Source organism: Lactuca sativa, chromosome 5 (assembly GCF_002870075.4).
Source record: "Lactuca sativa cultivar Salinas chromosome 5, Lsat_Salinas_v11, whole genome shotgun sequence".
NCBI lineage: Eukaryota > Viridiplantae > Streptophyta > Magnoliopsida > Asterales > Asteraceae > Lactuca > Lactuca sativa.
Genome location: NC_056627.2, coordinates 168448363 through 168475475, shown reverse-complemented (window position 1 = coordinate 168475475; position 27113 = coordinate 168448363).

The window sequence follows — 27113 nt, the reverse complement described above, 5'->3', positions numbered from 1 at the left end:
TTAGTAATCGAAACGTATACCATAGAGATGACCAACCAGTGAGAAAGAGAACGTTAACGTCGTACCCTTAGATCGTATCCTCAATTCGGATGATTATTCCTTTCCATTTGATCTAATGGTAAACTTTTCGTGAAAAGCTTTGATGCGATCATTGACATGTAGTGACTGAATCTCATTCATGGTGTTATTCTTGTCTTCGAAAGGGTCGTTCGTCCGAATCTTTCCTCTGACCCGACTATCATGATTTTCGGCATCAAACCTAAATCCAACCTTCGCATCTTCGTGCAACAAAGCTTAGAAAATTTCCCATGCATTCCTCGTTCGTGTGATATTCGGGAAACGGGAAGTCTGCAACTCTCTCCCTGATGCCTTTCCCGAAAATTCTCGAGAATTCCTTTCGAACGTCTAGTCAAGTCTAGTATCGACCTAATTCCTGGAACTACCTAGTAGCCGAACCTTTGGGAGGATGATGTGTCCAATACAGCGACCAGGACCTGATATGATCACCACGAGTTCGTAGTGGTGCCCTTCGGTCAAACCATTTTCCCTGATTATGTAGCTAAGAAAAGCAGTCATACCGATGAACCTTTCCAATAACTAAGGTGATAGGGAATTAGTCGGCACCGGAAAATACCCATAGAAACCTGTCGATTCTTGGGTCCCATCGACTATTATCGCAGACCTACCCATAAATTTCTTCTAGAACCATTAGACCCTTAGCTACTCGGCTCCATGAAGATGTGCTTTCCTGTTGGAGCGTGTGTCCTGTTGAAGGCATTATCCTAGAAAAAGCATGATATGCTTTGAGGAGTGCGAACTACTTCCCTCGTGATACATTAGACCCTTTGCGATCCTCATAGGATCGATTCCATAACCTTCAAACTTCGGCTACCCTCAGAACTTAGTAACATTCCTTTGGTACTTCACGTCTTAGTCTTTAAGAAGTATCTACCCAACGAATCTAAGACGCGTCCCGATAGTGTGGGTTCGCTGGAACGTCAAGCGGAGACCCGATTCCAACAGGGAGCATGAAAACTCGAAGTAACAAATCCATCCGTATCTCATTCCAATCCATGATTTGCATCTTGACTTGTATCTTAATTTTGAATTTCGGGACAAAATTCCCTCTAACGGGGGGATAATGTAACAACCTGAAATTTCGTATCATTGCATATAACCCTTTTCGTAATCCATTTCTATCAACCAGTCGTCGTTTTCAAATTCGTTTCCGATTTAGCCATTTAATTAATTCATTAAACTGTAATTATCTAAAATGACTTAATGGGTGTCCTAGTGCATTTAGAACTCATTCTAACACCCCATATTAGTAATCGGAACATTTATAGAATCAGCCATATCGGGTTACAACATCTTGGTCGGGTGCGACCAAAAGCCGCGTTAAATGCCGGTGTCGGGTAGAATTCCTCCGTGTCCAAGTTTTGGGACCTATATAAACGTGTTCAAGATTTCATTTGAAGCTTTTGCTTCATCTCTCTACTCTCGCTCTCTAACCTCTCTCCTCAACCAAGTTTAAGGGTCCAAAACCTAAAATTTAAGGCTTCTAATCACCAAGGTATCTTCCCTAACTTGTTATACAACCCCTCTAGCCTTCAAATTCGACTTTAAACCATGGATTAGGACCATTATCATGAGTTTACGGCCCTAGAACTGTCCTAGGCCGTAAACTCATTTAAATGGGGTTTTTGAGCAACAAAACCCTTCCAAACCACAATTAGACCTTAGATATGGCCAGATGACTTAATCGAATGGACTTACAATGCCCTAAACCATGATTTAAAGCCTTGTTCATGTGTTTATGGCCCTGGAGCATGCTTGGGCCGTAAACACATATAAAGGGGGTTTTTAAGCCCTTAAACCCTTCCAAAACACCAATAAGGCTTAGATACGACTTGTAGAATTATGGAATTGGCCTTGCAACACCTTGAACATCAATTTAGAGGAGTAAACTTGAGTTTACTGCCCAAGAACATGCTTGGGCCGTAAACTCATATTCTTGGGGAGTAAAATCCTCTATATGTGTTAAGATGCCACTTAAACACACCTTAAGCCTTGGGATAAATTCTAGAAGTGTCTACCATCAATTTAGAAGCCTAAAACATATAAAAACACACTTTCTAATGAGTTCACGGCCATGAGGGGGTTCATGGGCCGTAAACTCCAAAAATCATGCCAAAAGTCCCCTAAAATCCATACAAGGCTTGGGAAAAATCATTGGAATCACATATGATTGTTTAAGGTCCAAAACATTAGGGATCTTGTGTGTGGGGAAGTTTATGGCCGTAAACTCCATGTTTACTACCGTAAACTGCAATAAATGGTACCTAAATGAGTTTTGGAACATTCCAAAGTCAAATATCCAAGTCCAGCATTTATTCCCGATTGTTATGAAGCCATTTTGCACCCAAAATCACCATCCATGAGTTCACGGCCGTGAAATCATGTGGATGAGGTATATTGTGACAACCTAATATTTCAACTCTTTGTAATGACCTAAAAGGTCAAGTATTGTAACCACTTTTGAGTTAATAAAATTAACTTTCATAATAAAATGTCCAAATAGTTCTATTTAAATTCCTTCTATATTTAAATGTCGTTAAAACATGATCGTACGTAAAAAGAACGCCCAAATCCGACTTCGTATATTGAAGTTATGATTTTTCCAAGTTCAGCTTAGCAACAGACAGCTAAAAACTCGAATCGGAGATCGAGTGAGTTTTGGCCGGAATGACCTAAACGAGAATCGAAGGTCTCGACAATGGTATTTCAACGGTAAAAAGTCTGGCAAAAACCGACATCAGAGAAAGAAGTTATGAATTTTTGAAAAAATTCCTTAAACACGATGAGTTATAAAATAAATAATAAAAATAATTTCGGAATTTGCCAACGGAGTCTAAACGAAAGTTGTAGAGCGTAGTCTCACCTACGCGTGGATATAAAGACTATCAAAAACGGAGTTCTTATGAAGAAGATATGAATTTTTGAAGTTTATTAAATAAATTATATATTTATTTAATTCAAAATTCAAGCATTATCCGAAGAGGAGTCAGCATCCTCATCCGAGGTACGTGCTGCGTACCCCTGTACGCCATGCGTACCCGAGGGACTTGGCCTCGGATCGTCCACGTCGCCCTATGCGAGGCTACCGACCCGTCCGACCCGCCCGTCCGACCGACCCGTCTGACCCGCCGTCCCATCCGACCCACCAGACTGATCCGTCCCATCTGAAGCCGAGGCAGTCGAGGCTTCGGTCATGCATGACGTACGCGTACGCGCTGCGTACGAGCGTACGCCCCGCGTACGAGGCTTCTAAGACCCTCCTATAAATAGCATGCGAGGGCTTCCGAGAAAAATGCTCATTTCTCTCCTTTCTCTCATGATCTTGCCTCGTTTTCCGTGCCCGTTCAAACCCGAAGCTCTAGTCTTTTTTTTGCTCAAGTCCCGAGGGTCGATTTTACTCCCGAGATTCCCCAGAATCCCGAGAAAAATCCGTTTCCCGAGACGAAACTCTGCCCGGTTATCCATCTCGCTATCTTTAAACTTTCAAATGAGTTCATACCCCTTAATTTACCTTTTAAATATTCTATAAATTCTTTTATATGCTTTCAAAGGGGGGATTACAAGTAAAACACACGAGTATTATCGTGTGTTACATAAAGAACTCTTTTATATGCTTTTATATATCCAAATCAAATGCGATTTACAAACTTTATAAGGCACTTTCATATATATAAAATATGTTAAAATAGCATTCTATCTTTTGAAATATACATTGTTGTAATGCATGTATAAACTAAACTTTTCTTAGATTATATGTATACTTGCCTATCTTAGACTCTACACAAAAATCTATGCTTTCATAACAAATGATTCATTTTCTAGGTATTTCTAAACTAACGAGACACACTTTTAGAAAACTATAATAGGTATAGTTTTACGAACAAATTTCTAACTCTTATGTACTAGAAACATGAATTTCAAGAAGTCACTTTCGTATACAAGAACAAACGTAACATTTTAACAAGTAGATCTGTTTTTATACCATGGTTTTGTGAGACACTAACTTCATGTACGTTGGAGTACACATTTCAAGTCCTGTATTATATACTAGAATCCCTTGGAGGGGGAGCATGGTGTTTGTGTATAGATCTATACGGGCTTGACAACCCGCACCCTGACTGTTAGCTGCAGTCACCGTTTGGGGTGACAAACGTCATAACATTCCAACACCTGAAGAACGTTGTGTATAGGCATTCCGAGTCAATAGTATGGTTATAAAACTCACATGGGGTATTAAAAATGAATTGATTTACAAGGTTTTCAAACTCATTGGTTATTTTACACTTACATACATTTTAGAAACAAACATTGGTCTTGAGTGAAGGCTACTTTTATACTAGTAGAAAATATAGGATTTTCTAAACACAAAACAAACAAAGACAAAACATTTCATTTCATACAAACATTGTCACTTAAATACTTATGAAACTCAGCAGCTTAAATGTTGATCTACTCTTTCAAAATTACTTGTATGTCCCAGGAAATCAGTAATTTTAGGTATTCATTATGCTTTTGATGAACGAATGCTGCGACGCCAGTTTAATCTCGTATTTTGACATCATATTGTAATTGGTTTTGAACATGTAACTTTTTGACAAATGTAAACTTTCAATTATATATATGATGGTTGTATTGCTTTCTTTACTATGTATTCATTTGTTACGTTACCACATGAAGTAATCCGCCCCCGAACGTTTTCGCCGTTCAGGTTTGGGGGTGTGACAGATTGGTATCCGAGCAATGTTTATAGTGAACCAAGTATATCGAACCACATAAGATATACAAACTATAAATGCTTAAGGGACTAATACTCTCTGACAAAACAAATTTTCTTTTTACGCTTAAGCAGCATTGCGTCCAACTTAAATTGATCGTTCATTTAAGTACAATTACATGCATACCACAAATTATTTTCATGTTATCCAACTATACAAGTATTTAGACAAGTTGACACTACGATTGAGACTCGATATATGTAATCAGATTTTGGACAAATATAGCGTGATCAACTATATTTGCTCGAGATTGGACCAATGCATATCGAGGAATGGTCGTAGTAAGCAACAAGTCAAAAATTACCAAACCATTTCTAGAATCAAACACAAGAATTTAAATACTATAGGAGTATTTGCTATCTAAACTAGTTTAACTTACATGTTTTGCATGTTTCAACCTTATTCTATTCTTATAACCCTATTTCTCGTACAGTCAAATGGCTGGATTTCACCACCCTGGCGACCCCTACTTTCCCAACCAAGGCAACGGAGGATGGATCGAAGATGATCCCGAAGAGGATGAGGAACCCATAGAAGTGGGTGATGACTCCGGTACCGACTCAGAGCCGGAAGTTATCGATCCACCACCCATTCAACCTCCCGTCTTCGTAAGGAACTTTCAAGGACCGACTCCCGTCTGGGGAAGTCACCTCCCCCATTGGAGCCAACAGCAAAACCTACGCCCTCCCTACGGCATGTGTCGGGACTTCTATGATGTTCGCGGCGGAGGTTCAGCTGATCGAGCACTCCCGTAATGGTGGGTAAGTTAGCCAATCAGTCCTATCAGTCTGGAGTTCAAGCTAGTCGACTTCGGGATGTCAACGTGGAAGTACTGGTTCACACTTCTGACATCCGTAGGATGGACAAGATACAAGACAATGCTCAACTCCAAACCGAAGCATTTCAAGCGCAAATGATTGCATCCCTCGCTAAACTGAGGGAACAGCAAGCCGCTTTTGATAGGCGTCTAATGGAGTCGAAGCAATCAGATGCGGAGTCAAGCTCCAAGCGCAACCTACGTCGCAAGTAGTGCTTGTCAAAGACTCAAATTTTGTTATAGCTTAGGACGTCGGCTAAACGCCTTTAAATTTCTCGAACTTTGTAATCGGAGACCCTTATAGGGGTCAAATTTTCATGATCGTTGTAACAACTTTTATATTAATATAAGTGACACTATTACTACTATGTTAAGTATTTCGTTCAAACCTTGAGAGGTCTTTGTGAAACCAAATACTTGTTTCATACCTTCAGTCTTACAAATAACTTTCATTCTTCTATTTTAAGACTCATACTATCATCTGTTGTTGAACTATAGCGATTTAGTTCATGAGACACGTACATTTTCTATTCTATGAAATTCTTATCCTTGTCTTTTCAACCTATAGTTGAAGGATGCCTCCGCGTAGGAACCCAAGGCGAAACAACGGTGACGAAGCACCTGTACCACCACCACCTCCACCACCTCAATTTGATGCTGTTATGTTTCAAGCAGCAGTCGACGCAGCGGTGGCAGCTGCCATGTCACAGATCAATAACTCGAGTACTAATGGCTCGGGATCTGGCACACACCTATCCAACCATGGCGAGAGTCATGGACCACCTAGAGAATGCACCTATAAGGACTTCACCAATGCCAAGCCCCGGATGTTTTATGGAACTGGTGGTGTGATGGCCCTGAGGCAGTGGATTGAAAGGATGGAGGCAGTCTTTGAAATCTGCTCCTGTCCCGAGCACAGCAAAGTCAAATTTGCAACTTTCACCCTTATTGATAAAGCTTTAACTTGGTGGAATGGCCACTTTAAAGTACTTACCCTAATCGTGGCAAACTCCATAAGCTGGGAGAGCCTGAAAGCCATGATGATGAGAGAATACTGCCCACGGGGAGAGCCTGAAAGCCATGATAATAGTTGCCTTATTGCATAATTGAGAAAAATAAGGAAATTATCCTATCCCCATATTTTCAAAATCTAGAAGGGATATGGATTAGGATTAAATTAATTGTTTAATTTAATTAGATAATCCTTACAAGTTTAATAAATTAATTAAAATTTAATTAATAGATAAATATTAAATCTAGTTATTTGGTTTATTTTAAATTTAATATTAATGGCTTAATTTTCGAAATTTACATATAAACCCTAAAGTTTTAAAAAGTTTAAAACACACCTTATATATATTATAATTAAAAGTTTAATATTATATGTGTATAAGAATATGGTTAGTCAAATCGCTAGTATGCCTCATTCACGAAGCTAGTCTATAAGGGGGGTATAAGGAAACTACCTATAAAATGGTAGTTGAATGGGCATCCACTCTCACCCACCGCTTCCTTGATTAGTGGAGGGTCGTTAGCAGAATGGATTTGATAGGAAAACTACTTCTCATTAAAAGTATAATGCTATTAAAGAATGTACTAGAACATTATTTTTCAAAATCCCAACTCTAGTTGGTGGAGCGTGTGTGGATAACCGGCACACTAATAGGCACTAATAAAGAGTAGTAATGGGTCTATTATAATTATCATGTTGATGGAGCATGTGTGGTTTACCGACACATCAATAGTTAATGATAAAGACAATAAGGTTACCAAGCACATTTGCATGGTTATTCACATCTAGTTTGTGATCCTCAGTATCCCAGTCACAAATAGTAGAGCATAATCCGAGATTAAAACATGCCATTAAATTGTTTTAATGTATCTCAAAAGAATTAGGAATTTCACTTCGTTTATTTTGTCTAATGTTGTAAATCGTCATAGTTGGGTCCTAACCTTGATATGATATCTTTGGGTTATTATATTGAGGTGTCTTGAAATCTAACGAACACTATCCTTCTTTTTCAGATGTCTACTCCTGGAAACACTTCTGCTTCATCCTCCTCCAGCCACAACTTCTCTTTACTCAACATTTGCTCCAAAGTCGTTATGGATGGCTCTAACTATAACGATTGGATGCGTAACATCAAGATGGCGCTTAGATTCGAGGAAAAAGAGTATGTCCTTGAAAAGGAGCTCAAAAAACTTGATGAGTCCAAAGCCACTCCCGAAGAGTATGTTGCCTACAAGAAACACTATGATGATGCTACCAAAGTCGCATGCATCATGGTCGCAACCATGTCCCCAGAACTGTAGAGGTACTATGAGGACTACTGACCTTTTGAGATGAACAAGGACCTGATGGAAAAGTACCATAAGTGAGCCCATCAAGAAAAGTATGAAGTAGTCAAGTCACTCATGGCTTGTAAGATAAAAGAGGGGAGTCGGTTGTATCTCATGTGCAAAGAATGCAACGCTACATAGAGCGTTTGGTCAAGCTCAACATTCATTTTGATGAGGAATTGGCCATTGACACGGTCTTGAACTCGTTGCCTGATTGTTATGGTCAGTTTATCTTAACTTACCATTTGAATATCACCGAGCAGACATTGGCCCAATTGTACAGCTTGTTGCAGACTGCTGAAGCAGGGATGAAGGGTAAAAGTATAGCCTCCACTCCTACAAGTCCTCCTGTTCTAGCTATTGGACAGGGAAAAGGGAAAAAGAGGAAAGGTCCTCCAAAGCAAAACCAGAAGGCAAAAGTCCAAGTCGGGTCATCTAGCGGAGGCCCAAAAGCTAAGCCCAATGCTTCCATTCCCCATGTCTCTGATCCAAAGGAAGTTATTTGCTTTTATCGCAATCAAAAGGGGCATTGGAAGAGAACCTACCCACAATATCTGCAGGACATCTAAGATGGCAAAGTAAAGCCGTCTTCAGCAGGTATTTACACTATTTCTTCTAATAACTCATTATCTTCTCGTTCATGGGTCCTTGATACAGGATGTGGTTTTCATATCTGTACTGATTTGCAGGGGCTAAAGAAAAGTGAGGATATAGAGCGAGGTAGGATAAACTTGATGATGGGAAACAAAAAGTCTTCACCAGTAACCAAGATCGGAGTTTATCAACTTTTGCTTAGTAATGATGTTAGATTAGATTTAATAAATTGTTGCTATTCATCTGAGATGACGAGAAACATCATTTCATTTCATGCATTGTTTAGACAAGGTTTTAAATACTCTTTTAATGATTTGAATGGTTCAATTTCTGTTTATAAGAATGGTGTTTTTGTGTTTGAAGCTTTACCTTGTGATGGTGTGTATGAAACAGTGACTCGTGTTGATAGCTTAGGAAATAGTGTACTTAACATTGACTTGTCTAATAGTGTAGACAAGGCATGCTTGTGGCATTGTCATCTTGGACACATTAACAAGAAACACATAGCCCAACTCCAAAAGGATGGAGTGTTGGAATCATTTGACCTAAAATCAGATGATATGTGTGAATCTTGTCTTTTGGGAAAGATGACAAAATAACCATTCACAGGGTCATGTGAAAGAGGTGAAGGTCTGTTGGATCTCATACACACAGATGTATGTGGGCCCATCAGATCAACCACAAGGGATGCTAATCGATTCTACGTCACTTTCACTGACGACTATAGTAGATATGGTTATATCTATTTGATCAAACATAAGTCAGAAACCTTTGAAAAGTTCAAAGAGTTTAAACATGAGGTCGAAAATCAATTAGACAAGAAAATAAATGTGACATCCCCAAAATCTCGGCCAGAAAAGACCGATTTCATTTATGCTTTTTAAACCATTTTCAGAGTAAATCCGTTTGATTTTAAAAGAGATGCGAAATTTGTTCCCAAAAACAAAACATGATAAAATAGATATTTATCAAAACATTTCATGATTTCATTTCATAATCAAAAGTCGAGGTGTCATGTTCCGATACAGATCATAAAGCATAAACGATAACATTACAAGTCATTCAACAAATATATACATATACAGACTTGTAAACAAAAAAACTTGATAATTCGCCCATCTTAAGCTCTTGCGCCACTTCCTGTAAAATAATTCAACTGAGTGGGTCAGGCTTGGGAGCCTGTTGAGCATATAGGGTTTTCAAACCCACAATAATTATATTTAATTACAACAATCAACAATAAACCCGATTACCCATTCCCGTTATCCTCACCTTACGTTCCTAAAAATAACGTCTATTATAAGGAACTTATTTCAGGATTTTTCATCGGGACGGACATTACTGCAGAGGGGCTTCCTCAACAATAAGTGTCCTAAAGGCAACTATGTGGGGGATAGAGTACACCGGTGAACACGTCGTTCACAACACCTACATGTAATGAGCCTGCTAGTGTTCCACAGGACAGTGTAGAATAGTCTGTGGTCGTCATCCATACTCTACTGAATGACTAGAATAACACCAATAACACCGAGGCCTCTCATCTGTTTATTACACACCAATTATCTACCCATGTTCTACCCAACATATTAGTAGATAAAAATATACATTTTTATACATTGTTTAAAAACCTGTATAGCATGTTTTAATCAACACATATTCCACATAACAGATGAGGCATACACACATAACATGTATTTCATAGAGAATATATCAGATCTATGAGATAGACGAGAGTGAATACACATTCACACATATAACCAAAAAATATTTACACGTAGCACGTATTTTATATTAAATACTTCATAATATTGCGTTGGAAAGAAAATAACTACACACTCACTTGAGCAGAAGATGATCCGACAGCACTACGACTTACAGAAGTAGCGTCTCTCCATAGATCTGGAAGATCTTCACAAAAACCGGATCCTCGCGGGCAGGGCTTCGGCTCGGGAATAACGCTATTCGGGGTTCTTGGGGCTTCTGATCTCGCTTCGGGGCTCGGGAATAATACCGGGGCTTCGGGGTACAACGGCACGCAAAACGAGGCAAAGGACTAGAGAGAATGAGGGAATTGTGAATGAAGAATGAGCTGCCTTCGGATCCCCTTTTATAGGCTGACCCTCGCATGAACGCGGGGCGTAACTTCGGGGTACGCGTGGCGTACGCCTCGGGGGGTCGTCAGCGCTTACGTCATCGTTCTCCTTACGTCACTGCATACTACTTCGGACTACTCGAGTGCCCTTCGCTGTATGCGGGGCGTACAACAGTACACACTGCGTACTTCGCATAGACCGCCTCACTTCTCTTCGGATAATATCGGAGTTAAATTAAAAATAAATATTAAATATTTATTAAACTTCAAAAATTCATATCTCCTTCATACGAACTCAGTTTTCAACGTTCTTTATATCCACGCGAAGGTGAGACTACGCTCTACAACTTTCGTTTAGACTCCGTCGGCTAATTTTGAATTTTATTTTTATTAATTATTTTTAGAAGGCTCGGACAGGAAAATTTCGTTATAAAATCATAACTTCTTCGTCCGACGTCCGTTCTCGCCTATCTTTTCATCGTTTCGCTACTAACAACGAGATCTTCGATTCTCATTTAGATTGTTTCGGCTAAAAACTGCTCGATCTCAAATCGAGTATTCGGGCTGCATACTACCACCTCGAAACTTCAGAAAATCATAACTTCCTCATACGAAGTCAGATTTGGGCGTTCCTTTTATGCACGCTCTCGGTTTAATGAAATCTACGACTTTCATTTAGATCGCTAAGGCTGAATATCGCTCTATCTTAAATTCATATTTTACGTCACTCGGCGTCGTGCCGGTTATGTCTCGCAACTTCGACAAGTCATAACTTCTTCGTTATAACTCGGATTTTGGCATTCCTTATATCTCCGGAATCCTTCTTTCAACCACTACAACTTTATGAAAAGATGTCGGGCTTATCTCACACTTTAATTTTTGACGCTTATTTTATTCTTAATTCATTAAATTATAAAAATTAAGAAAATACACACATAAATCACATAATTCAAATAATTCACAAATAATACATTTTATTATTTCGAATTGGGGTTACAAAGGTTAACCTAGACTATTACATTGCTAAAAATGGCAAGCCCAGAAACACGGGCGTTACAATTCTCTCCACCTTAGAATGATTCCGTCCCCGGAATCACACACCAGCAAACAAATGCGGATAGTGACTCATCATGTCACTCTCCGTCTCCCAGGTGAGATTCGGCCCATTCGTGTGTTTCCATCGGACTAGCACTAACTCAACCATCTTTCGTCGCAACTTCTTAATCTTTCGGTCAACGATTGCCTCCCGTTCCTCAATCAACCTTTTGTTCTCATCGATCCTCATCTCCGAAAGTGGAATTATGTCGGGAACTTCTCACGTGAACTTCCTCAAGTAACACACATGGAAAGTGTTATGAATTCCATTAAGTTCTTCTGGTAGTTCGAGCTTGTAAGCTTGGTTCCCAATTCTCTGAAGAACTTTAAACGGTCCAATAAACCTTGGACTTAACTTTCCCCTTTTACCAAATCTTATAAGTCCCTTCCACGGCGAGACTTTAAGCAAAACCGAATCTCCAACTTCAAAAGTCATCGGTCTTCGCTTTTTGTTAGCATAGCTCTTTTGACGGTCCTGAGCTGCTAACATTCTCTCCCTAATTATTTGCAACTTTTATGCAGTTTCATGGACTATCTCCGGCCCCATAAACTGCTTTTCCCCAGCCTCAAGCCAACAAGACGGCGTACGACACTTCTGTCCATACAATGCTTGATAAGGTGCCATCTTTATGCTCGAGTGAAAACTATTATTATAGGAAAATTCTACCAAAGGTAAATGTTCATCCCAATTACCTAGGAATTCCAAGGTACACGCTCTCAGCATATCTTCAAGTGTTTGTATCGTCCGTTCGCTCTGAACATCAGTCTGCGGATGGTAAGCTGTACTTAAACACAACTTGGTACCCAATTCCTCTTGTAGACTTTTCCAAAATCGTGAGGTGAAACGACTATCATGATCCGACACAATCGTTAGCGGAACACCGTGAAGCCTCACAATTTCCTTTACGTAAGAATTCGCAAGCTTTTCCATAGACCATTTCTCGTTGGCTGCTATGAAATGCGCACTCTTAGTGAATCGATCAACAACCACCCAAATCATGTCGTGACCACTTTTTGTTCTGGGCAGTTTAGTGACAAAATCCATGGCAATGTCTTCCCACTTACCCATAGGCACAGGCAATGGTTCTAAACTCCCATACGGTTTCTGATGTAGTGTCTTGACTCTCGCACAAGTCACACACTCGACCACATACTTTGCAACATCAAGCTTCATCGTTGGCCACCAGTATTAGGGTTTTAGGTCCCTATACATTTTAGTGCTAACCGGATGAATCGAGTACATGGTCTTGTGAGCTTCTTCCATCAGAAGATCTCTGACTCCTCCTGTCTTAGGTATCCAAATCTGATCTTGGAACACCTTCAGTCCATGACTGTTTACACCGAACACCAACGTTTTGCCCAAACGTTCCTCTTTTCGGTCATTCTTCTCTGAAGCTTCGTTTTGAGCTTTCTTTATACTTTCCAAAATAGTCGAGACAACTTCAATTCTCAACGCTCTTGGCCTTCTCCTTTCAAGATTGATTTTCCGACTGAGAGCATCAGCGACAACATTGGCTTTAACGGGGTGGTAAAGTATCTCACAGTCGTAGTCCTTAAGTAATTCCAGCCAGCGCCGTTGCCTCATATTCAATTCTTTCTGACTAAAGAGATATTGGAGACTCTTATGATCTGTAAAAAGTTTGCACTTCGTACCATAGAGGTAATGCCTCCATATTTTCAGAGCGAAAACTACCGCTGCCAACTCCAAATCATGAGTCGGGTAGTTCTTTTCATGCTCTTTCAGCTGTCGAGACGCATACGCGATCACCTTATCTCTTTGGGTCAAAACGCAACCCAATCCAACCCCAGACGCATCGCTATAAACAGTGAAGTCTTCAACTCCATCGGGTAGAGAAAGTATCGGTGCCTCGCATAGCTTCTTCTTTAGCTTCTCGAATGCTTCTTTATGCTTATCACTCCAAGCATAAGTAGCTCCTTTGTGGGTCAAAGCTGTTAATGGACTGGCGATCGAAGAAAAGCCTTGGATAAACCTTCGGTAATATCCGGCTAATCCTAAAAAGCTTCGAATCTCTGTGGGACTTTTTGGTTGTTCCCACTTCATCACAGCTTCGATCTTCGCTGGATCAACTATTATCCCTTCTTGGTTGACCACGTGACCTAAGAATTGGACTTCACGAATCCAAAAATCACATTTGGAGAATCTCGCAAGTGTCTGCCATGCTCCTCTTGGCTTTTCGAATAAATCAGAATGTCATCTATGAACACTATCACAGATTTATCAAGAAACGGGTTACAAACTCTATTCATTAAATCCATGAATGCTACGGGAGCATTGGTTAGTCCAAACGACATAACCAAAAACTCGTAGTGTCCATATCGCGTTCTGAATGCAGTCTTCTCTATATCCTGCTCTCTTACCTTTAGCTGATGATATCCTCACCTTAGGTCGATCTTTGAGAAATAACTTGAACCTTGTAGCTGATCGAATAGGTCATCAATCCTTGGCAACGGATATCTATTCTTTATTGTTGCCTTATTCAGCTCTCGGTAATCAACACACATCCTCATGCTGCCATCTTTCTTCTTTACGAATAACACCGGAGCTCCCCAGGGTAATGAAGTAGGTCTAATGAAACCCTTGTCCAATAATTCCTGAAGTTGCATCATTAGCTCCTTCATCTCTGTCGGTGCTAATCGATAAGGTGCTTTTGCAATTAGCGTTGTTCTAGGCAACAAGTCGATACGAAATTCTACTTGTCGATCGGGCGGTAATCCAGGAAGATCTTCAGGAAATACTTCCGGATAATCACACACAACAGGAATATTTTGCATCACCTTCTTTTCCTTGTTAGCGTCGATCACGAATGCTAAGTATGATGTAACCCCTTGGTCAAACATTTTATGGCTTTCATTAGAGAAATGATTCTAGAATTTAATCTACGTTTATCTCCGTACACCATAAACGATTCCTTCCCAGGTAGATTCACTTTCACTATTTTCTTCTAGCATAAAATTTCAGCATCATTGGCGCTAAGCCAATCCATTCCCAAAACGATGTTGAAACCATTAAGTTCGATAGGAAATAATTCCTCGTGGAACTTATTCCCATTCAAGTCAATTAAGATGTTTTTCATATGATGGCTAACAGGTACAAACATGCGACTAGCAACTTCGACTAATAAAGCATTCTCTAGTCTAACAACAGGCAAAGCTAGTTTTCTACCAAATTCATGCGATATAAAGGAGTAGTTGGCTCCAGAATCAAATAAAATTTGGGCAGACAATTTGTTAACGAGAAAGGTACCTGAAGCGACATCAACTTCATCTTTAGCAGCTTCCAGTGTCATCTGGAATGCTCTCGCCTTTGGCATTGGCGGAATGTTGGGTCTTTCTGCTTCCTTCTTTTTCAGACAATCCCTTGAGATGTGCCCCTCCTCACCACAACCATAACAAACATTCTTGGTGAAGGTGCAGTCATTGGCATAATGTCCTAGCTTTCCACATTTGAAGCATGTTGTTTCCCCGCCACACTTCCCATGATGCTTCTTTTTGCACTTGTCGCACCATTTCGCCTCTACCTTTCCTCCACTTCCTCTCGAACCAGATTTTGAGAATTTACTTTTCTTGCTGGATCCTGAAAATCCATCGATTTTCCTCTTTTCACCAACCTCAGACCTTTCCAGACCTTTTTCCCTGATCTGAGTCTCAACATTTCTAGCAGCCCAGATGGCGGCTTTCAATGTAGTTGCTTGCTTAACCATTGGACCATAGTCCGCTGGTAGTCCAAGGGCAAACTTGTTGACCTTAGAGAGTTCTATAGGCACCAAATACGGGATAAACTTCATCTTTTCTGTAAAACTTGCAGCGTATTCAGTAACGCTCAATTTCCCTTTCTTCAAATTCTGAAACTCATTACTGATTTCCAGAAGGTCCTGCTCGGAGCAGTATTGCAGTTTTAGTTGTTCCACAAAGTCTTCCCAAGACATTTTGCTTGCTTCTCCCTTGGGCATAGAGTCAGCTAACAACTTCCACCAACTCAACACGCCAGATTTTAGCAGAGGGATCGCAAGAGCAGTCTTCTGCCTGTTGCTGCATTCGCAACTTTCAAACATAGTCTCCATTTCAGAGACCCAGTCCATAACTTGCATCGGCGTCGGGCTTCCGGATAGACATGGTGGTTTGGATGCAAGGAAATCCTTATACTTGCACCCACGACCATCATTTCCTCCATACTGGTTATTGCGTCTAACCACTTGTTGTTCGTCTTGACCAATGATTCCACTAAAGTTTTCTCCTTCAGACTGCCCTCCATCCTCCTCGGGCTCTTCCGCTTGAATTGACGGTTCCTCACGATCCTACCTAAGCAGGCGTCTTATTTCTTCCATCTGACGATCCAACATCATTTGAATCATCATTTGTACACCAGCCATTGTTATCGGCTCAGGTGCATCAACTACGACAGGTACTTGTTGATTTACAGGCGGTTGATTCCTGTTTTCATCAGCATTTCCAACTCCGCTTCTTGTTCTCACCATTTTTGATCTATACACCGAATAATTTCACCTTATTACTCCAAACGATTACATGCTAGTTCTAATATCGTATACATACGCTTAGAATCCTACACACATAAACCTTCAGATCCGGTTGGCAACAAACCGTAGATCCGAACAAATAATATCATATATGGCAACATATAACATTTAACATATAAAATCATTTTAGGCAACTCTCCTAAAATAAACTAGTGCTCGTGTCTAAAATTTATCAGACACAAATCTCACAATCTCCACTTACCATCTTAAGTTTGAGTCTAGAAATCCAACAAATTCCTAGTTTGCTTAAACTAATGCTCTGATACCAATTGTGACATCCCCAAAATCTCGGCCAGAAAAGCCCGATTTCATTTATGCTTTTTAAAACATATTCAGAGTAAATACGTTTGATTTTAAATGAGATGCGGAATTTGTTCCCAAAAACAAAACATGATAAAATAGATATTTATCAAAATATTTCATGATTTCATTTCATAATCAAAAGTCGGGGTGTCATGTTCCGATACAGATCATAAAGCAGAAACGATTACATTACAAGTCATTCAACAAATATATACATATACAGACTTGTAAACAAAAAAGCTTGATAATTCGCCCATCTTAAGCTCTTGCGCCACTTCCTGTAAAACAATTCAACTGAGTGGGTCAGGCTTGGGAGCCTGGTGAGCATATAGGGTTTTAAAACCCACAATAATTATACTTAATTACAACAATCAACAATAAACCCGATTACCCATTCCCGTTATCCTCACCTTACGTTCCTAAAAATAACGTCTATTATAAGGAACTTATTTCAGGATTTTTCATCGGGACGGACATTACTGCAAAGGGGCTTCCTCAATAATAAGTGTCCTAAAGGCAACCATGTGGGGGAAAGAGTAAACCGGTGAACACGTCGTTCACAACACCTATAGGTAATGAGCCTGCTAGTGTTCCACAGGACAGTCTAGAATAGTCTGTGGTCATCATCCATACTCTGATGAATGACTAGAATAACACCAATAACACCGAGGTCTCTAATCTGTTTATTACACACCAATTATCTACCCATGTTCTACCCAACATATTAGTAGATAAAAATATACATTTTTATACATTGTTTAAAAACCTGTATGGCATGCTTTAATCAACACATATTCCACATAACAGATGAGGCATACACACATAACACGTATTTCATAGAGAATATATCAGATCTATGTGACAGAAGAGAGTGAATATACATTCACACATATAACCACAAAATATTTACACGTACACGTATTTTATATTAAATACTTCATAATATTGCGTTGCAAAGAAAATAACTACACACTCACTTGAGCAGAAGATGATCCGACAGCACTACGGCTTACAGAAGTAGCGTCTCTCCGTAGATCTGGAAGATCTTCACAAAAACCGGCTCCTCGCGGGCAGGGCTTCGGCTCGGGAATAATGCTCTTCGGGGTTCTAGGGGCTTCGGATCTCGCTTCGGGGCTCAGAAATAATACCGAGGCTTCGGGGTACAAACGGCATGCAAAACAAGGCAAAGGACTAGAGAGAATGATGGAATTGTGAATGAAGAATGAGCTGCCTTCGGATCCCCTTTTATAGGCTGACCCTCGCACGAACGCGGGGCGTAACTTCGGGGTATGCGGGGCGTACGCCTCGGGGGGTCGCCAGCGCTTACGTCATGGGTCTCCTTACGTCACTGCATACGACTTCGGACTACTCGAGTGCCCTTCGCTGTACGCGGGGTGTACAGCAGTACGTGCTGCGTACTTCGGATAGACCGCCTCACTTCTCTTCGGATAATATCGGAGTTAAATTAAAAATAAATATTAAATATTTATTAAACTTCAAAAATATATATCTCCTTCATACGAACTCAGTTTTCGACGTTCTTTATATTCACGCGAAGGTGAGACTACGCTCTACAACTTTCGTTTAGACTCCGTCGGCTAATTTTGATTTTTATTTTTATTAATTATTTTTAGAAGGTTCGGACAGGAAAATTTCGTTATAAAATCATAACTTCTTCGTCCGACGTCCGTTCTCGCCTATCTTTTCATCGTTTCGCTACTACCAACGAGATCTTCGATTCTCATTTAGATTGTTTCGGCTAAAAACTGCTCGATCTCAAATCGAGTATTCGGGCTGCATACTACCACGTCGAAACTTCAGAAAATCATAACATCCTCATACGAAGTCAGATTTGGGCGTTCCTTTTATGCACGCTCTCGGTTTAATGAAATCTACGACTTTCATTTAGATCGCTAAGGCTGAATATCGCTCTATCTTAAATTCATATTTTACGTCACTCGGTGTCGTGCCGGTTATGTCTTGCAACTTCGACAGGTCATAACTTCTTCGTTATAACTCGGATTTTGGCATTCCTTATATCTCTGGAATCCTTGTTTCAACCACTACAACTTTATGCAAAGATGTCGGGCTTATCTCACACTTTAATTTTTGACGCTTATTTTATTCTTAATTCATTAAATTATAAAAATTAAGAAAATACACACATAAATCACATAATTCAAATAATTCACAAATAATACATTTTATTATTTCGAATTGGGGTTACAAAGGTTAACCTAGACTATTACATTGCTAAAAATGGCAAGCCCAGAAACACGGGCATTACAATAAACATACTTAGATCCAATAGAGGCGGAGAGTATCTTAGTATTGAGTTCAATGACTATCTAAAGGAATGTGGGATAGTCTCATAATTGACTCCTCCTAGGACACCATAGTTACGTGGTCTGGCTGAAAGGTGTAATCGAACCTTGTTGGACATGGTTCGTTCTATGATGAGTCATGCCTCACTTTCAATTCATTTCTGGGGCTATGCCTTAGAAAAAGCCGCCCACATCCTAAATCTTGTGCCAACAAAGAAGGTTGCCAAAACACCTCATGAAATGTGGACATGGAAAGTTCCCTCGTTAGCACATATTAAAGTCTGGGGTTGTGAAGCTTTCATAAGACGAGAGACTCACAACAAGCTAGCAGCAAGAAGTGAGAAATGTGTTTTTATTGGTTACCCAAAACAGTCTTTTGGATATTTGTTCTACAGACCTAGTTAGAACGTGGTTTTTGTAGCACGAAGAGGAGTCTTTCTAGAAAGAGAACTCATATTCAAAGAGGAAAGTGAGAGTACCATTGACCTTAGATGACATTGGCACTCAACCAGAGGAAACAGTTCCTGTTGAACCAGTTGATAAATCATTACCTCTTCAAAGATCCAGTAGGGTGAGCGTACCACCTGAGTTGTATGGTTTTCATATTACTTTAGACGGTGACACATTCATCAGTGATAGGACACTGGTGAATTTAGATGAACTAGTCTCTTATAAGGAAGCAATGGCAGGCCCAGAGGCTTCCAAGTGGAAAGAGGCAACGGACAGCGAGATAAAGTCCATGTATGACAACCAAGTTTGGAATTTGGTTGATAATGCACTGAGTCGAAAGACAATTGGGTGTAAATGGATCTTCAAGAAGAAGACAGACATGGATGGGAATGTACACACATTCAAGGCTACACTGGTTGCGAAAGGTTTCACACAAACCCTAGGGGTTGACTATGATGAAACATTCTCGCTTGTAGCCAAGATTAAATCTATCAGGATATTGCTCGCCATAGCTGCCTTTCATGACTACGAAATCTAGCAGATGGATGTCAAGACTGCTTTCCTTAATGGGAAGCTGGCTGAGGATGTTTACATGAATCAACCAGAGGGTTTTGTCGATTTAAAGTTTCCCAATAGAGTGTGTAAGCTTGAGAAATCCATTTATGGATTGAAAGAAGCATCTCGCAGTGGTAATCTTTGCTTCCATGAGAAAGTCAAAGAGTTTGGTTTCTCTAGGAGTGAAGATGAGTTTTGTGTGTATATCAAGGCTAGTGGGAGTATAGTGACTTTTCTGGTGTGATATGTCAATGACATATTACTCATTGGTAATGACATTCCAACCTTGAACGAAGTTAAGTCTTGGCTTGGAAAGTGTTTTGCCATGAAAGACCTTGGAGAAGCTGCCTATATTCTTGGGATTAGGATATTAAGCGATAGAAAGAAGAGACTAATTGGAATTAGAGCACATACTTGGATAAGGCACTAAAGACGTTTAGTATGGAAATTTCCAAGAAGGGAGAGCTACCTATCCAGGGCAACACAAAATTGAGTAAGACTCAATGCCCTAGTACAGACGAGGAAATAGCTGACATAATTTTTGTACCTTATGCTTCCGTTGTCGGATCGATCATGTACGCTATGACATGTACTCGCCTTGATGTGGCCTTTGCTTTGAGCATGGTTAGTCGCTATCAAGGAAACACAGGTAGAGCTCATTGGATAGCAGTAAAGCATATACTCAAGTATTTGCGAAGAACAAAGGACTGGGTCCTTGTACTTGGTGGCAATGGTACTTTGAGAGTGGATGGTTACAGTGATGTCAGCTTTCAAACAGACAGTGATAACTTTCGTTCTCAATCTGGCTGGGTATTTCTATTGAATGGAGGAGCGGTTACTTGGAAGAGTTCCAAGCAAGATACGGTGGCTGATTCTACTTGTGAATCAGAGTACATAGCAGCGAGTGAAACATCTAAAGAAGCAGCTTGGTTGAGGAACATCATTAGGGATCTCGGAGTTGTTCCAACCATCTAGGAGCCTATGGAACTGTTCTGCGATAATGAGGGAGCGGTTGCCTTAACTAAGGAACCCAGAGACCATGGTAAGACCAGACATATCAATAGAAAGTACCATTTCATCAGACATAGAGTAGAAGAAGGCCATCTTGTTGTAAAGAGGGAGTCATCTGAAGATAACCCGGTAGACCTCCTCACAAAGGGTCGGAGTAGGGCTAAGCATATTCAGCAGAAGCATAGGGTTGAAAGATGATATTAGTTTTAGTAGTTAGACTAGTCTATTTCAGAAACATGTTACAAAGCAAATGTAATTGACTTTTGGTGATTAAATAATAAAGTATTATTTATGAGTTTACTACCTTTTGTCAATTGTTTATTATTGTGTTTCATATTTTGCATGTTTTACTTCCTGTATAATATGATTGTTCGAACTCCACATTCGCTCGTACTTTTGGAAGTAAGTAGTGAATTAAGACTGTCATGAATTGGATTGCAGATTGTCTAAGGGTAGACATAGCAATAAGAATTGCTGCAATGTTCATGAATACTCAGAGAGTGAGATTTCAGTATTGGATAAAACCACGCTCAGAGTATTACTTCATGGAATTCATCACGAGTAATACTGAGACGATAATATCTACGATCTTAAAATAGAGATATATGAGTTGTAATTTGCAAGTCGGCTATGCATTGGTGATACAAAAATGAATCAGTAACTTGGTGTTATAAAACGTATTATCATATATGGTTTGATGAGTAAAAGATACAAGCATATGAGTCAATTTTTATTCATTCCTTTTGCCCAAATGGGAAAAGCGATATCTGTGGGCCCCTCGATGATTTGGTGTTAACTTTTGTGCTGGGCCCTACCAGGACTAAATTGATGTGTTCGATTAGATGTCCTATATCATCACAAATCAGAAATTGGGAAACAAAGATTTTGGACAAAGAGATTGATTGTATTCCATGTCTTATGTCTAGGGATATCTAGTAGAACGAAGGGTCATGAGATCACTTATCTTAGGATGCGTAACTGACTGGGTCAGAGTTCGGCATCAGCTTTTTGGAAGCTACAATTTGCTGGTCAAATTTAGAAGTCATACTAGCAATTATAGTTACAGACTTATCCAAGTGGGAGACTGTGGGATTAGGTGTCTAAGCCGATAACTATAATTGGTATGTACTTGAATAGATAGCAGCACAGTCCTTTTGGGTTGCCCTCAAACCTAGCAACCGGACAAGGAAATTATGAAAGGAGAGATATTAATTTATTATAAGGTTAATAAATTAATATAAATGAATTTATTAATATGTTAAAAGATTGATATATTAATTAGAAATCATTTTGTTTAATTAATAGTTAGCCAGAAATTAATTAGAATTAATTTTGGGGTTAAAAGTATTAATTGTAAGGTGCAGGGACTAGTTTGCAATTATCTAAAAGTTGAGTGGAAGGCTCTAGAACCCCCTTGGAAGGAGGTAGACAAAAACCCTAGGTGAAACCCTAGAGAATTCGTCCTAGGGGTCCAAGATAAGGCCCTTGGGTTTGCTTAGGCCCTAAGAAAGGAACATTAGGGTTTGCCCTAAACCCTAGATCCCTCAGCTAGATAAGGAGCCTCGTGGTTCACATTTTGGGTACTCTTTCTTTTGAAGAACCCCTAAGGCCAAGATTTTGCATACTCCCTCTCCCCTCTCTCCTCTACTTTCCTTCTTGCTAGTTTGGGTGTGATTCCATTAGAGGCATTACACTTGTTGTGCTAGGCTTCCAAGAAGATCAAGATCAGGGGAATTGTCAATTGTTTGCTATAACAATTTAAAGGTATGTAATTCCTAAACCCTAGTTTGTTAATTTTGAAATAAGTCACCTCCTCTAGGGTTCTTCTTTTGCAATTCAATGTTGTATGTTCAATAGTTAAAACATAGATCCAAAGTAGGTTGCATGCGAACTTAGGAAATTGATTTCTAGTTTATTTGTTTTACCAAAAACCCATCAAACATGAGTACAACTTACCATCCACAGACTGATGGTCAGAGTGAGAGAACCACTCAGACTTTAGAAGATATGCTCCGAGCCTATGTATTTGACTTTGGGGATGCGTTGGATACTCATTTACCGTTAATTAAGTTTTCCTACAACAATAGTCATCGCACCAGCATCAAGGCTGCACTGTTTGAGGCTCTGTATGGACGAAAATGTCGTTCCCCAGTATGTTGGTCAGAAGTTGGAGATACGCAGATGGCCAGAGAACGTACAGGCGATACCTTATGTACTGGGCCATAAATAATCCACAAGACAACCGAAGAGATCGTGCAAATTAAGAATCGATTAAAGGCTGCACGTGATCGTCAAAAGAGCTATGCTGACATAAGACATAAGTTGTGACAACCCGAAATTTCCATTCTGTACAAACTATATCACTTCAATAGATGTTATAGTGGTCACAGTTAATTTTTAGACTTTTTTGTGTAAGTTTGAGTAACTCAGGGTTTACACTTCAGGAAATATCAGGAGAGTGGGTGCACTAGGGTTTCGTGCAACACTGTTATTCCAACACTCTGTTATATGAGAAATTGTTGAGTATTTTAGTGTTGCGTCTTGGGCCTTTTGATTTTTTAATCGGATTGGGCTTGTCCATCCGTAGTTATCTAGAATAGTTTCCTTTTATCTAGATAAGTTGTTAGGGTTTTAATATAAATATATGCATGCATGTATGCGTATAAAATAGAATAGTAGATTACGTTGTTTCTTGTAACCCTATAATACCTCTACATATTGAAGTTCTTTATATAGCTCTTCTGGGGTATCTTTGCGTTAATCAATCGACATATTCAGTGCAATACTTGTGTTCATTATTACATTCTTATTTATATTTTGTTTAGAATCATACGATCCTGATAGAACATTGTTCTAACAATTGGTATCAGAGTAGGAGATTGTGTGTTCAATACACTTTACTTCTGTATTCTCAAATCTTTAGGGTTTCCGCTTTTATCGAAGTCATCGTCTTCTTAACGACGACTACTTAGTTTTTGATAAAACCCTAATCTCAAGTTTACAGGTATGATTCTAGTAGCTCACTAGGTCCCACGACGATACGCATACAAACCCAATTAACATCTCAAACAGCATCAGATCTACAACTAGAGTTCCCATACTCTACACTCAAGACTACGAAGTGTGGGCTCATCACTTTGAAGATTACGTGGTTGGATCTGAAGATAATGGCTATCTCATCTGGGAAGCTATCATTCTTGGACCGTTTGTTCATTCAGAAACAAACACGATCGTTAAGACTCAGAAGGATTACAACAAACTCATGACAGATGTTTAGAAGATGCCACAAGATGAGAAGGACAAGATCCTATGTAATGTTAAGGCCATGCGAATGATAAGATTCGCCTTACAATATGACACTTTTCGGCTTGTAGGCTCATGCATAACTGCTAAAGAGATCTGGGATAGGTTGAAGGAACTTTACTCAACTGATGAAGATCTGGAACACTCAATTCAAACTTTGTTGCTGTCAGAATTTGGAGTTTTTGAACAGAAACCTGAAGAGAAGCTCATTCAGACCTTTGATCGGTTCAATCATCTTTTAAGTAAGATGATCAAGCATGGAATTGAGAGGAAGCTGATCGAGCAGAAAGTTACATTCATGAACGGGCTCAGACTAGAATGGATGGTTGTGGTTTCCACTGTGAAGGCGCATGAACAGTTCAAATCGTACTCACTGGCGAAACTAGTAGGGATACTAAAGTCACATGAAAGTGTTGTAACTAAGGAGGTGAAAGTGGTCTCTGGCATGGGATCGTTGCCTCTTGTCTCTAAAGGAAAAAGTGTTGTTGAAGAAGAAGAAGAGTCAGACATGTCAGAATGTGATCTTACAAGTGAGGAGTATGCTTTAATGATAACAAATCCAAAGAAATTCGCAAGAAGAAAATTTCCCACCAATAAGAACTGAAATTGGCAGGGAAGTTATAGTTCTGAGAAAATAAAAGATGAACCGAAAGTCTCTTCTCAAAAGGTGGAAAAGAAAAAGGAAAACAAGCTTGCAGGAGACTCTGGATACGACTGCAACTATTGCCACGGCAAGAACCACTTTGCCAAAGATTGCATGCTAAGTAAGATGGCTGAAAAGAGAGACGGTGAAGATGATGAAGCGTATTACATGCGTAAATTAGAAGAAGTCAAGAAGAAAAAGGCTTCCAACAGTTCGATGAATGCGCTAATTGTACAAGAAAATGCAGGGAAAGATGAGTTCGGTAGTGTAGAAGTCTGGTCAACAGACTCTGAAGATGAAGAGGTTAGAAGACCCACTCATGGTAAGGCGCTTGTGGCAAAGAATGAAGGTTTTGGTGGAAAATGCTTTATCGTCACTAATGGTCCATCAATCGAAAGTGCTGACACAGAACCGAACCTGACAGAAAACAAGTGTTTTGCAGCCAAGCCGGTGAGTGAGAAGATCAACGACTGCGATCGATTGATCAAAAAGGTACATTCTATCCTTGAATCTCTTAAAATTCCCAAAACTGAATATTTAGAAGAATTAAATGAACTAAATTCTAAATTTTCCAACCTAAGTAGTAGCCTCATGCAAACCCGCTTAGCAAACTCTAACCTAACTGACCAACTCGGTAGGGTGTCTTCAAAAAGTGAGGAAATGAGGATCTGGATTGAGCAAAAGGAAGCAGAGTTAGTTAGGGCTAAGGATGAAAGTATTTATTTGCAAAGAGACAATTTGAAATTGTTAAAACAAAGAAATGTTTTATGTTTAATTGCTAAGCGTCTTTATACTAATATTGCTCAATTACATCTAAATTGTGAAATTGGAAAGAAAATACATAAAATGATTTTGCCCTTCCTTGAATTTAAGGAAGATGAGGTTATAGCAGAGTGTGAATCAGAAGTATCATCTGAAGAAACATCCATGTCATATAGGCTAGGTTTAGATAAGATAGAAACTTTCATCGATTCTAAGGAACATAAAAGTATGTTAAAAGATATCTTAGATGAAAATGACAGGTTAAAGATTAAAACCGAAACTATACGAACATTCGACGAGTCAAATGCCAAAATTGTTAAAGATAATAAAATAAACTTAGATAATTCATCCGAATTTGATGCGGAGAGTGAAATGAGTGAAATCTCAGTAGAGGACATTGTGGATTGTTCTAAGTTTGTGAAAAATGAAATCCATAGCGAAAAACCTCTTATTTCAAAAAATTCGGTTGAGTTTGCTCATCTGTTAAAGGAACAGAAACCGAAACTCAAAGAAAAATCCTTGGTTTATCAAAAGGTACAGACCGTGCCAAATCAAGTTTATGCTGTGACTGGAGTCACTCAAAGACAAACAACAGAATTAAGGATAATAGTTGACGATGATAACGCTGAAGGATGTGAAGACTATTTCTGGTCTGCTCCCATTGATAATGCAGATGAAACTGTGGGATTGTCTGAGAAAACCACATGGAGAGTCAAAGGACGATACATACCAGAACCCATCAATAAACCTTCTAGTTTCGATATTCCTAACACAAGCGGAACTAAAGATGTTCCTGAAGAACCGATAGTTGAACCTGATGTTCCAATCGAGAGGAATGAACCGAGAGGTCCACTCAAGAGACAGGAAGCACCGAAAGTTCAAACTAAGGAGAAACCACAGGCCAGCTTCAATGTTCACAAATCTCAGAAGGAACTAGCTGAACAGAAACGACTCAGAAATCAAAGATATGCCTCGAATCTGAATGAACGGAAAAGGCATTGGAATTCTCAAAATCCTAACTATGAACCTTCTAGGAAAGAATCTATGGATAAAGGAAAGGAAAAGTCAAAGGAAAATTTCAGTCCAAATTCCTATTATTCCAAATCCCAAAACCGTAAGTCAAGTCTCAATTCTCAACCCAAGTTCGGTTCTCAACCCAATTTCGGTCCTCGACCCATGTTCGGTTCTAAACCCAGATTCGGCTCTCAATCCAGATTCGGTCCTAAAACCAGTTTTGGTCCCAATTCTAGACATGGATCCTCTAGATCCCAAGATGAAACAAATTACTTAAAGGACATCAAAGGAAAAGGAAAGCTGTTTTCAGACTCTGAAAATGAAAATAAGAGATCCTCCACTAAACCTAGGAATCCAACGAAAAACACTAAACCATCTAAAGAAACACCAAAAGATACATT